General features: G+C 43.5%; 1 protein-coding gene across 1 annotated transcript in view; it reads left to right on the top strand.

Annotated features, from left to right (window-relative positions):
• The first annotated feature begins 653 nt into the window (after positions 1–653).
• The window catches only part of ZHX3 (zinc fingers and homeoboxes 3), a 53,211-nt gene continuing 40,699 nt past the window's right edge, over positions 654–13,165 (top strand). Inside the window, exon 1 of the mRNA XM_077335431.1 lies at positions 654–980. The gene's annotated coding sequence lies outside the window, so the exon portion shown is untranslated. The remainder of the gene's footprint in view (positions 981–13,165) is intronic.

Genomic DNA, 13,165 nt, shown 5'->3' with positions numbered 1-13,165 from the left:
TGGAAGGAATGAGTTCTTTGCTCAGCAGATACTAATCTGTTAGCGGTCCCTGGCCCCAACCTGGTGGAATGAGCTCCGGGGAGAACCGAAGGCCCTGATGGAGCTGTCAAAGTTCTGCAGATCCTGTAAAACAGAGCTCTTCTGCCAGGTCTGTTAATATCAAATAGGCCCCCTCAGGCTACACTATTCCATCTGATGAACCCCTTCATGGACAGTTGTGTGAAGGCTGGAGGATTTTGCTTTTTACCATCTTGACTCGCTGATTTTTATTGTGTCAAGATTTTAAATAGGTTTTTATGGGGTGCTATTATGAGATCCGCCTTGATTCCAAGGAGGAAGGCGATCTATACATTGAATTAATAAATAATAAGACATTAATTCATTTTATATTACAATGGTAGTGTGTATGCATGTGAAAGAGAGAAACAGGTGAAAACGAGACCCCGCCCCTCCCCCCAAAAAAACCTCGTGACTAACTGGAGGGGGAAAGAAGGAAGGTAAGGAAATTTCCAAGCAAGAGGCAAAACGAGCACCCCCGCCCCGCGCCACAGGAAGCGCGCTCCCCAGCTAAGCGAAACGACAGCGCCGCGGTTCTACCCAATCGCCGGGCGCATGCGTACTCCCCGGGCCTGCCACCGGTTACGTCACCCCCCTCTGAGGCCCCGGCTCTCCCCTCGAGTTCCCGACGCGCGCCGAACTGTATGTGTGTCGCGCCCGCCCGCGCCGTTTCCCTCTCCCCTTCCCCCCCGCCCCCTGGCGCAGGCAGCCGACAGAGTCCACCCTCCAGCCGTAGCGCTGCTTCTGTGGCGTCGATTCGGCGGTTTCTCTCCCCCCCCCCAGCTCCTCCTCCTCCTTCTCCACGCTAGACGGAGCGAGAGTTGGGGCCTCGGCTGCCGGCTTCCGAAGACGCGCTCCCTCGCCTCACGGGCACGGGCACGGGGACGCGGCGAACCGAAGGGGAAAAGTTACCGCTGGAGGAGGTGAGTGCCGGGGACGCGGGAGCTCCGCAGGCGACCCGCCTTCCCTCGAGCGCTCGGGACGCCCCTTCATGCCGGGGTCCTCCTCGCGAGGAGCGGGGGGTGTGATTGTGGGGAGGGGAGGGGAGGGGGAGGAGGGGTGCATTCTGCCTTCTCCATCTCGGGGGTCACACCCCCCCCCTACTCCTCCTCTCATTGACCCCGTCCTAAGCCGCCCAGTTGGGTCTCGCTGTTCTTCCCCTGCCATTTCCTCTCCCCACAACTCCCCCGAGCCCCGGATCGCCAGCCCGTCTCCCGACCCTCGTTCTCGCCGGACCTTGCTTTCCCCCTTTCGCCCCGCCTGAAGGCTCCGACTTGTTGTCAATAATTGCTAACCCCCGCTTATCACATACCCCTCCCACCCCACGAGGAGGTCTCCCCACGCTGGCACCCGTCTCCCTTTGTCTTAGCACTCCCTCCCCCCAACTCTCGGGGGATCCTTAATTTCTTGATGCCTGCGTTGCAGACAGCTCTCCACCTCTTGGCACTTCCTTGGGGAGCCTGCCTCTCTCTTTGCTGGCCTGTCCCCCCAGGTCCCCAGGGACAAACGCGCACCTCGATCCAGACTTTTCATAACCTGTCGTTCTTAGATTAAGGTGACCAGATTTTAACATAGGTAAAGCGGGACACCATTGATTTGGGGGGGGGGGTCTTGATTAACAATTTGGTCTATATGGAGCAACAAAAAGTTTCATAGAATGCATAGAACGCAAAAATAGTATTGAAATATATACATATTTTTAATTTCAACTTAAGTAAGTTTGCCAGGTACCCCCAGATGTCCCTTCAAAAGTGGGATAATCTGGTCACCTTAAGGCTTAGATCCACTCCTTCCCCATCTCTGTGGCTGCCAGTACAGCAACTTGGGCTTCTACATGGCACATTTCCCTGCCCTAGTGCCCCAAGCAGTGGCCATCCCCCTCCATGAGCTTTTTCAGGGTTTTTTGTTTTTAATCAGCAATAAAATGTTGTTCTAGATGTTAAAAGTCCTCTGAATTCCTGTCTTTTTATTTCTCTTGGTAGCAGAGGTAGCTGCAACAGATGCTAGAGACTTACCTTTTTAAATGTAAAAGCTGGAAGTTCAGGAAACCTGTTAGATTTTTTAAAAATTGAACAAAGCCCCAGGGGCTTGAAGAATCCTCTACTTCTTAATTATTTTTTTTAAATATATAAAAAGACTTTCAGGGGTGGTAGGGGGTGGAATGGCCATGGTGGGCAGGGCAGCGGGATTGGTGGGTGGGAATACCTGAGTTTTCCTACCCGCTCAGCAACCACTCGGGCTTTTCTAGGACCTTTTCCCAAAACTTAAACAGCAAAATAGGCTTGAGAAACATTGGAGGGAAACTGGGCAAGCCCTGGAAGGGTACATTAATGTATCATGATGCTGAGGGGAAACACCCAGGGCTATGTGGACATAGCCTGCCTCCCATTAGAAAAACATTAGTAACCCCATTTTCCTGTGGCTTTGGCAACTGGTGGCCACTTTGTGTAACAGAATGCTGAACTGGGCAGACTGTTGGTTTGATCCAGCAGTGCACCCCTGTTAATTGCCTGTCCCTTGACTTAAAAGGAAAGGAAAGAACAAGATGCTGGTGGTTTATGTTACTTTCGCAAGGTATTTCTTGTTTGACCAACTGTTCTGGGTTTTTAACTACTGCTCCACTTCATTTTACTATTATGTTGGATTTCTACTGCTTCCGCGATGGGTGTGTTTTTTCTTTCCATTCTTTCCCAGGATATCATTTATCTTGATTTCCATTTTATTTGTTGTTCATCTAGTCCCATACAGAAATTCACTGGATGACTTCTTTCTGTTCTCTAGATATTCCTTCAATGCCTCTGTTTGAATTGGATGGCATTTGCCACCATGCCTTACCTTTTGCTTTTGAATATAAGATATTTCTGCTGCCATCAAAGGTTCTGTGATATATTGCTAAGCAGATGAAAAAATGTATTGAGAGAGATTTAATCTGACTCCAAAAGATGTCATTCCCATGTTGAGAGATCAGACTGGGAAGAACAGCTGAGATTATCAACTGTCTATTAGTTTGTAAATCCAGTATTTAATTTACTTCATTTATACATCACTTTTATCCACAATGGGGATCTGAGTGGTTTACAGCTTTCTTTCCTTCTCCGTTTTATTATTACAACGACCCTCTTAAGGAAGGTTAGAATGAGGATATGCACCTGGCTTGCGTTCAACCAGCAAAGACCACGACAACGAGCCTTCAGCTCAAGATCTCTGAAGTCCCAGTTTGACACTGTAAGCCGGGGGCAGTCAAACTGCGGCCCTCCAGATGTCCATGGATTACAATTCCCATGAGCTCCTGCCAGTGAATGCACATCTGGAGGGCCGCATATTGACTACCCCTGCTGTAAGTACTACACCATGGTGGCCAGTAGTGAAGTCAGTGTAGTGAGAGTGTGCACACTTGGGACAGCAAAATATTCACAGTTACAGATCAATCTGTAATGACGCTTATTTTTTTCCTTCTTTAAAATATTTATTTATTTTTATTTATTTATTTAGATTTATATACCGCCCTCCCCGAAGGCTCAGGGCGGTTTACATTAAAACTAGTCAACGATACATGAAACAGTCTTCGTTAAAATATCCATAATTTGTACCAAAATGAACCTTAATGATGGGCTTAAGATAAGTTAAGTAAATGTTCTTGCATAATTCTTCCAGGTTTCAAGTTTTCATAGGATGTCTCTTCTGCCAACCCTCTTCCAAATATTTCTTCACAGCCTTGAGGATTAGAAATGTAGGTCCTGAACACAAAAGCCAAGATTTCTCAGAACGCCATAGTTCTACATTTGTGCATTAACTGGCTACAAGGAGATGATGTGCCTAGGTAGTGAGGTTGTAGATAATTGAGAGTGGTTGGCGTGTGTCACAGAAATAAAGAATCACACTTGTTCCATAGTACATGTTTGCTTGGCCATCATGTTGCTGGCATGCCAGCTTATCGTGAACAGTGTCCTGCATGTGGCTCCTGTGCCAGGCAGCTGATTATGCAATCCATTTTGTAAGGCACTGTTAGCTTCAATCACATCAGAAGCTATTAGCTTAAATCACATCAGAGCATAGCAACTGTGTCTGGCAAATTAAAACAAATGTTGGCTTTCTACTTAAAAAAAAACTTGAGTATTTTGCTGCTTAAAAATATGTTTATGTTCTTTTAATTGATAGCCATTTGGCAGCAAAAGCCTCCAAAGATTCATTCCACAATGCTTTTTCTGTATTATGTTGTTGTTTTTAAAAACCCTTTATTGGGTTGTTTCATATTGTGAATTATATGAAAATTTGATTAATGCCTCTTCTCTTCCTTCGGAGTATCGTATGGTCCAAGCACAAATAAAGATATTTTTTTCTTTGTAGTTCTTCACCAAATTGTTCTCAGTTGTGACTGGAAAAGGCAGAATTCAGGTCCCAGCTTCATCTTGGCATTGTTTGATTAATTTGCCTGGTTAAGTGACACCATCAGTGGGCCAAAGTATAAGTTAGAATTTTTGCATGTAACTTACTCTGGCATTTAAAAGAATTAAAGTTAGGCTTGGTAGATTGCCATCTTGAGCAAAGGACATGTGGAAGATGGGGGCAAGTTTAATCTTTTATTTCAAACTGTTTTTTCACTCAAAATCACCCCCATATTTTGCTGTTCTTCCTGTTGGGGAAAAGTTAAGACAAACTATGTGTTTACCGGCGGGGAGCTGGCAACGGAAGGTGGGAGGAGAGGATGACTTTGAATGGGGAAATGGCCAGCAGGAAAAGCGTTTAGCACCTGCAACACACCCCTTTTCTGCTTCTGTGCAACCTCAAATGGCCTCAAATCTTTTATTTAAAATAAATGTCAGAGGAAAGTTGGATGCAGTGGGGTACATATAATTAAGGATGTGGTTTTTTGGGGGGCATTTCATGAAGGGCCTAAATACCAGTATTTGGGGAGATTTGCATCCCCCAATACCATTTTGGGATTTGGGTTCATGGGGGGGAAATTCTGGAATTCTGGTTGGCGGATCAGACAAAAAGATCCAATTCTATTGAGTCCTGAGCAAGGAGAACCCTGGCCATAGTACTTGGCTCCATTGTTTCCTGTGGGGGGAAAAATTCAGAGAAGCCAATAACCAAACACACATGCAAGAGCAACCACTGGCCAGAAGCCTCCAATGCATACAGAGCCAACAGATTCAGTGTCAAGCCAGAGAATCCAACAGAACCAGCATAAGCAAGTGACAGTGTTGTAAGCTCAACTCAAACAATGTTAAACCAAAAAATCCCAACAGAAACTTGGGCTGGTGTGGCAAGCCCAACTGAACCAACAACTCTTCATCACTGGCACTTCTGTTCCCTCCCACCCCTGTAAAGAAGAAACGCAAAAGCAATATTTTATGTATTTCTGTGCTATTTGCTTCTGCTTCTTTTAACTCGAGGCTCTCTTCATTATCTAACATCTCTTGTTCCATTGATATTGTGGGGAGTTTCTATGCTTTCTGAAAGTGGCAAGAACATTTTTGGCATCATATTTATTATCTGCATAGCAGTTCTCCCCATAATGCTTGACCCCATTGCCTGGGAGAGTTCCCTCCCTTTCTCCTGTTGCCCTGAAAACCTGCAAAATTTAAGAATAGATCTGGTAGCCTTAAAATGCCAATTCTAATTTTTGTAATGTTTTTGAATATTTCCAGAACTTTTTTGGAATTGATATCACAAATATCATGGATACCTGATTATACCTAGAAAATACTGATAGGAATTTTGCAGACATATATTGGGACTGTAAATATCCAAATGCACGTAGCCATGCATATAATGTGTGTTTTAAAAGTACTAGTCAGGTTTCCCCATCTTAACAATAGGAGTAACAGCAACAGCTCTTCTGTCAGGCCTACGGTTAAGGCCAGTTAGGACCTACTTTAGACCAACTGCTGGGACTCCATCTCCCCTTGACCTCTTATTTCCTTGTATTGCAATGGAGTAAATCAGTGGTCCCCAACCATTGGTCCGGTGACGGTACTGGTCCATGGATCAGTTGGTACCAGGCCGCGGCTACTCCTCGTGCCCCTACCCGGATGCTGCCTCAGGGGCTGCTCTGCCACTCTGCTGCCGGCTCACCTTTGGTGCTCTCCAGCGGCTGCCATGGCTGGGGCTCCCCCTTGGCATGGCACTGCGCAGCTGCTGCTGGCAGCGCCTGCCAGTGGGAAGTCAGGAGCGGCGGCGGGAAAGCAAGCGGAGCAGGGGCTCAGGTGGCAGCATCATCCCTTGGCAAAAGACTCCCCCCCCCCCCCGGACCTCAGTAAAATTGTCAAGCGTTGACCGGTCCCTGGTGATAAAAAGGTTGGCGTCCACTGGTGTAAATCACTCCCTTGGTGGCTTTGATGAGGGCAGAAAGGCAGGGTATAATTTTTTTTAATGAATAAATGATTATGGAGCGAACACATAAGAATAATTAGCTGAAGTTATGGGCATGAACTGATATGGAGAGCATCACTTGGAAAACTCAGAGGGTCACTCAGATGTCCCACCTTGACCCAAACACTGATTTCCCCCTCCCTTAGAATGTTTGTGTGTGTCACGGACAGGAGGAATACTGTATTCAGCCTTTCTGACAATCTTGTATTTATTGTCTAGGCAAGTAGGATCTTACCGGACTCAAGAACCTCTTATTGCACACAGCTGGCTGCAAAGGATTTGGGGAACTGGAAACATTTTGAGTGGGATGCCGAACCCAGATGGAAAGAGCATGTGCTATGGTCTTGCGTCACTTTCACTTGGATGGTTAACATTTCTGAGAAATGACTGATCTGGGATTAGTATGTTTTTAAAACTTTGCTGCAGTTCTAGGAGGGAAAGGGTTCTTTTGAAATGGAATACTTTTATTTCTCCCCCCACTTGTTCACACTAACCACCTCTTCTCTTGTCTTCCTTACCTCTCAAAAAAACCTTGCTACTTGCAGACGGCTCAGGCAAACATATTTTTTTCTCTCAGACTGTTCAGATGTCGTTTACTCTGTTCTTTCTGTGTGAGCTGAGCACTTGTATTTTCTAAGTCCCAAACTTAGGATCATTGTGTCCTAAGAAACATTGATGGCTAATTCTCCATGGACTTAGAGGAGCTAAATGTTTCCTCTTTAGTTGGAACGGGCTATGCTGAATGGATTTGTTTTTTTTAAGAGAACAGAAAAGAGCAAAAGAGCAACCAAATGAAGCAGCACACCACTAGTGAGGTGGTGTAGAATGAGTTTAAAAGGCAAATTACTTTCTGATGCAGGCTTCTTTTTGGGTTAACTGTTAAATATGTTGAAATGTTCTGTGTCAGTTGTAGTTCAGGTGCATCTGGCAATGGTGATCTTTAGAATTTGAAATGTTTACTAACTGTATCTGTCATCCTTGTCTGTTAGATACATATTCATAGCATTTTCATAAAGCTATGTCCATTAATACAGATGGATATTCTTCAGCTCATCAGGCTTTTGGGTTAAAGCAAACATAAATAGGTAAAGGTATCCCCTGTGCAAGCACCGAGTCACGTCTGACCCTTGGGGTGATGCCCTCTAGTGTTTTCTTGGCAGACTCAATACAGGGTGGTTTGCCATATCCTTCCCCAGTCATTACCGTTTTACCCCCCAGCAAAGCTGGGTACTCATTTTACCGACCTCAGAAGGATGGAAGGCTGAGTAAGCCTTGAGCCAGCTGCTGGGATCAAACTCCCAGCCTCGTGGTCAGAGCTTCAGACAGCATGTCGGCTGCCTTACCACCCTGCACCACAAGAGGCTAAAACAAACATATACACTTTAAAGCTGCTTTAGGGTACATGTAAATATCCAAAATTTCTACAGTGAGTATTCTGCATTATAACCTATTCCTGCAGCCTGTATATACCATGTGTATTACTTCTGGACCATATAGTATAAGTACCAACCTTTGCTTGATTATATTTAGGTACTTTTATTTTCCAGACTAGCCTAGTTTAGTCAGACCTTGAAAGCTAAGCAGCATCAGTTCCAATAAGTATTTGAATGGGAGACCACCGAGGAATTCCAGAGTTGCTATGGGGAGGCAAGCAATGGCAAAACACCTCTGAATGCCTCTTGCCTTGAAAACCCTTAGGGTTCACTATAAACTGGAACTTTGTACACACTCACACTCTTCTCCTTTCTTTCCTTGCTGCGGTGCCTGCCTCTTCTTGTTATTTGGACTGACTTTTCAAAATTGATCACTTTCTTCTTTACTGACCCATGAATCAGCTAGCTTCTTGCTTACCCCCTACAAGAAAACCTGCTTGGATCATGAGATGCAAGGGTAGTAAGAAATGGCAAGAAAGAGACCAAAATAAGAACAGCTCCATAAAAATTTGAGTAATGTACTATGGATCTCTCATTGTTAATAGTGTTCATATATTGGCTTGCTTCTCTAGATAGAAGGATTTCTACCCACAGAGCACAGACCTTCTTTCCCCCCTTTGTAGGAGGGCAGTTGGGGCTGTAGTGAGAAGGGAATAATAAAATTGCACCCCATAGGCAGAAATCCCCAAATCTGTGACAATCTTTGTGCTGTTTTCACAAAAGCCCCATGAAATAGATCCTTAATATTTTCATCCTGCAGACATAGGCTTAAAATAGTATTAATTAATTAATTAATTAATTTATTAAATTTATATACCACTGCTACCAGCAACCTAGCTTGTGGCGATTTAAAGCTTGATCACTTTGGTCATTGCTGTTATTCCTTGGCTCATATTGTGTCAGGACTGTAAAAGAAATAAGCATGGCTAGAACCAGTTGGAAGTTCCACAAATGAATAGACTTAAGAATGTTATAGTATTGCAAGGTACTTTAATGTCTTTGTTACATCTCTTGGGGCAGAGCCCTTATGGATTTTACAGATGAGGAACTGAATCTAATAGATTCTAATTCAGTTGGGATCAGAACCCAGGTCCAAAGATCTGTTGTCCAACACTGGCTATTATAATTCATTTTTTTCTGATTATAGGTTGTGTGTACAGTAGGAATGTCGTATTTCCAGGCCTTGGGCTTTATCCCCAGAGGGAATGAAAGAGGTTAAGTTCTCACTGTAAATTTAATGAATACTTAGGATTAACATATTGTAGGTTAATTTATTTCCTTACCTTAATAAACCTTGGGAAAGCTCTGAGAAGTAGGTCACTATCTGCAGGTAGACAGCATATCCTGCCAAAGGATTTGAACCCAAGCTAACATTGTATCTAGTGTACCACACTCTCCTTTCATGGAAGTTCCTGGACCAATTTTGTGGCACATGATCATTTTCTGTTAATATGTAATTGCAGAAGCTGACGTTGGCTGCAGATTGTTTACACAGTGATGGCTCTTGCTATAGAAAACCCACTGTGATTTTTAGGGATACATTTAGGCCTTCATATTTGAAAGGTGACTACTTTCACTTGTTAGAAAATTAATTTTTGGTTTGTTTGAGATAGAATCATAGAATCAGAATCATAGAGTTGGAAGGGGCCATACAGGCCATCTAGTCCAACCCCCTGTTCAACGCAGGATCAGCCCTAAGCATCCTAAAGCATCCAAGAAAAGTGTGTATCCAACCTTTGCTTGAAGACTGCCAGTGAGGGGGAGCTCACCACCTCCTTAGGCAGCCTATTCCACTGCTGAACTACTCTGACTGTGAAATTTTTTTTTCCTGATATCAAGCCTATATCGTTGTACTTGTACTTTAAACCCATTACTGCATGTCCTCTCCTCTGCAGCCAATGGAAATAGCATCCTGCCCTCCTCCAAGTGACAACCTTTCAAATACTTAAAGAGGGCTATCATGTCCCCTCTCAACCTCCTTTTCTCCAGGCTGAACATTCCCAAGTCCCTGCATAAATTCTGTTGGATTCAAATCTTGTTCCTTTGCCTAATCAAGATCAGGCATATTCAGGGGGGTAGCCGTGTTGGTTTGAGGCCACATAACAAAGTTTGAGTCCAAGTGTTGCCTAGGTAAGTAGGTCTTGCACTTTGTTCCTGTTACTGGCAAACCATCTTGTTGAATAGAACAACCTTAAGTTTAGATAATATTCTTCAGTTTGGGATTATATCTCTCTAAAGATAAAGATATAATGCCATGTTGTCAAGGTGGACAGTTTGGGGGGTGGGAAAGCTCAATGTCTTAGTCTGTAATCCTAAACATACTGAGTAAGCAGTAAGCCCCATTAAGCTCAGTCGGATTTATTTGTGACTAAACAGGTTTAGGATTTAATGGAAGAATAGTGCCTAGAAATTTGAACTATTTCTTCAACCCAGCAAAAAGTCTGGTTTCTATTACTGTGCTTTGGCCCCTAAGAATCACTGCTTCTGTCTTGAAATAATTGAACAACATTTTGTGGCATCTTCAATGTACATGCTGTAACATAAGCTTTCTTGTCCATAAAATCAGGTATTCCCTTCCAGAAATATAACCTAACATTTACTAATCCATGTGATGGGGTAAAAAAGATAACCAGGAAACATTTATTACATTTGGTTATATTCCAGTGCTCCTTGTATCGTGGAAATGTGTTTGCCTTATTCTTTTCTTTTTTAAACTTCTGATTTGGACATTTCTGTTGATTAGCAAATAGCAAAGGAGTTGTTGGAGAGTAGCCTCAGTATTCTTATTGGGTTCTTTTGACTGGATTTTAAGGGGATCCTTTTGAGTTCAGCCAGAACTGTTAATGCATTTCGTTCATTAAACATCTCCTTATTGCCTTCCTTTCCCCCTTCTGTCTTGGAAGATGTGCTTCATGCTGTGTTGCAGCATGTGGCTGTTTTTGCAGTGAGAACAGATATGCTTAATAGTAGTTCAGCGGCTATGATTTAAATTCAGTTTCATCTTAATCAGTCAACTTAACCACATTTTTCTAGTTATGCAAATAAGAAACCTGTATTATGTCTTTGGTGTGACATTAAACTTCCGGTACACTATTCTAACCTGCTAGTCTAAACCACATTTTCTTTCCACAGTAATAATGTTGATGGCCATTTCTTCTTCATGGCTATGGGGTTTTTGTAAGTAGTTTTGTTGCCTTCAGTTTGTCTTTGGAGTTCAAGGTTGAGGACTACTTTGCATGTGGTCAAAGAAGCCATAAGAAAAGTTAAGCACTTCAGGAAACATGGAGTATCCATGGAATGGGTTGTTTCCTTCTGAGTCACTAATGACTCAGATGTTCTAGTGCTTGGTGTGCTCATGCTGAGCCATCTGGCTTATTAATAAACGTCAAAACTAAGGTATTAACCATCTACAGATTTGTCAATTCTTTTTTTAGAGTAGTTCTGCTGCTTGCTGCTACTACGGCTAGTTTATCTCACTTGCTTTTGAATCTACCTTATGAGATAGAGATGAGCAAAAATACAGAAACTATTTTGGATGTGGCTGAAAACACATGTTCCTGCAATATTTATGACTAGGGGCCAAGCCCATCGCATTCAGGAATACAACGGGCACTAGATCGGGGGGGATGGGGTAGAAGAATTATGTGGATGGCCTCTCCCTCCCCCCAGGACCTGGAAAGGCTGCAGATTGGAGGCCCCCAGGAAGGGAACTCACTGGCAGGGGCAGGGATCTGCGGCCTCTGAGCCTCGGAGGGAAGTGGAAAGAGAAGGGTGTGGTCAGGGCTGGAGGACAGAAGGCAATTGGATGGCTGCTGGACAGATAGGCAAGCCAGTTGGAAGAGGAGGCACTCAGGGACGGGACAGCCGCCCTGAATGGGTGTTGCCACTTAAGCCATGAAACACTTCTTCTTCTCCAAGCCCATACCAGAAATATATTATGTGGAACAGATTAGCCCCCCACCCCATGTACTGTCACAGTCTAAGATTGGGCTTTTTCAGTGGCTCTGCAACAGCCTCCCAGAAGAGGGAATCTTCTGGCTTTCTGGCAAGGCTGGAGAGCTTTTGGGACACCTGAGCTTGGCCAAAGGGGTATTTGGTTGGGTCTCCAGATTAGAAACCCCTGCTCTTAACTATTATACCAAGCTGGCTCTCTTTCTAAATTAAATAGATTTTAATATTTTAGCATGGAACTTTACAGATGTATAAATCAGCTGTCCAGTGGTAGTCTAAGTATAGCACATGGTAGTTTCACTGGTAAGTCAAAGATAAATCACCCTTGTGAATTCATCCATGGCTTGTGTTGCAAATTTACGTTTGCCTGTTCCACAGATAGTACATGTCTATGATGCTTCTGTCACTATCCTTACAAGATTATTGTACTGAGAAATGCCACTAGTTACTCATGCTCAGAAATTATAGTGGAATCTGAAAGGCATAAATAATCAATTTCCCTAATATCTCTGGTTACCAAATTTCATACTCTTTTAAATGAATGTTGCATCAATTCGTCCGGTATGGAATAGATGAGAAATCTCACAGTACAAAGCTTTATCATCAGAATGAATACTTTGTACCAGCATTGCAAGTGGATTTTGTCAGCTTTTCCCTCTCCCCCTGCCTGTGTTTGTGAGTTCTGTCCCTCCTAATGATGGCTTGCCACGGGTGTGTGATCTAAAATAAAAAAGCTGTCGAGACGGATTTGCCAACGTGGTGTCCTCCAGTGCAGGAAAGTGCATGGAGAGCCAAGGTACCTTTCCTGAAATATGTATAGTGATGATGATGATGTTCACTGCATATGATCCATACGCATTGGATGCTGACCCTTAAAAAGTAACACATTCTTAGAAATTGGGTATAAGTAGAAGATACAATTCACAGTTAGACATTCCCATTGTTATACCACAGGTACATTGTTATGTTTATTATAAAATCTAATAAATATATAAATATAAATAAATTTTAAAAAATAGTACCACTGCAAATACACTATCTGAACTGGAGAGTCATGCTATGAACTTGGTGGAATGATTCTCATGACTGGAATGTAATGGTGGATGGATATGAACTGTTCAGAAAAAACAGAATAGATCGAAGAGGTGGAGGAGTGGCACTGTATGTGAGGAAAGGGCTTACCTGTCAGGAAATTCTAGTGAAGGAAAGCATATCTACAGTGGAAAGCATCTGGGTGAAAATAAGCGAGGGGAAAACAAACAGTGTGGTGTTTGGTGTCTGCTACCGACCGCCTGACCAACAAGAGGATGTGGATGCTGCACTTTGTGAGCAGATTGAGAAAATAT

Source organism: Paroedura picta, chromosome 4 (genome assembly GCF_049243985.1).
Source record: "Paroedura picta isolate Pp20150507F chromosome 4, Ppicta_v3.0, whole genome shotgun sequence".
Lineage (NCBI taxonomy): Eukaryota > Metazoa > Chordata > Lepidosauria > Squamata > Gekkonidae > Paroedura > Paroedura picta.
The sequence above is the reverse complement of the archived record's forward strand: the minus strand, read 5'-3'. Positions and strand labels throughout refer to the sequence as shown.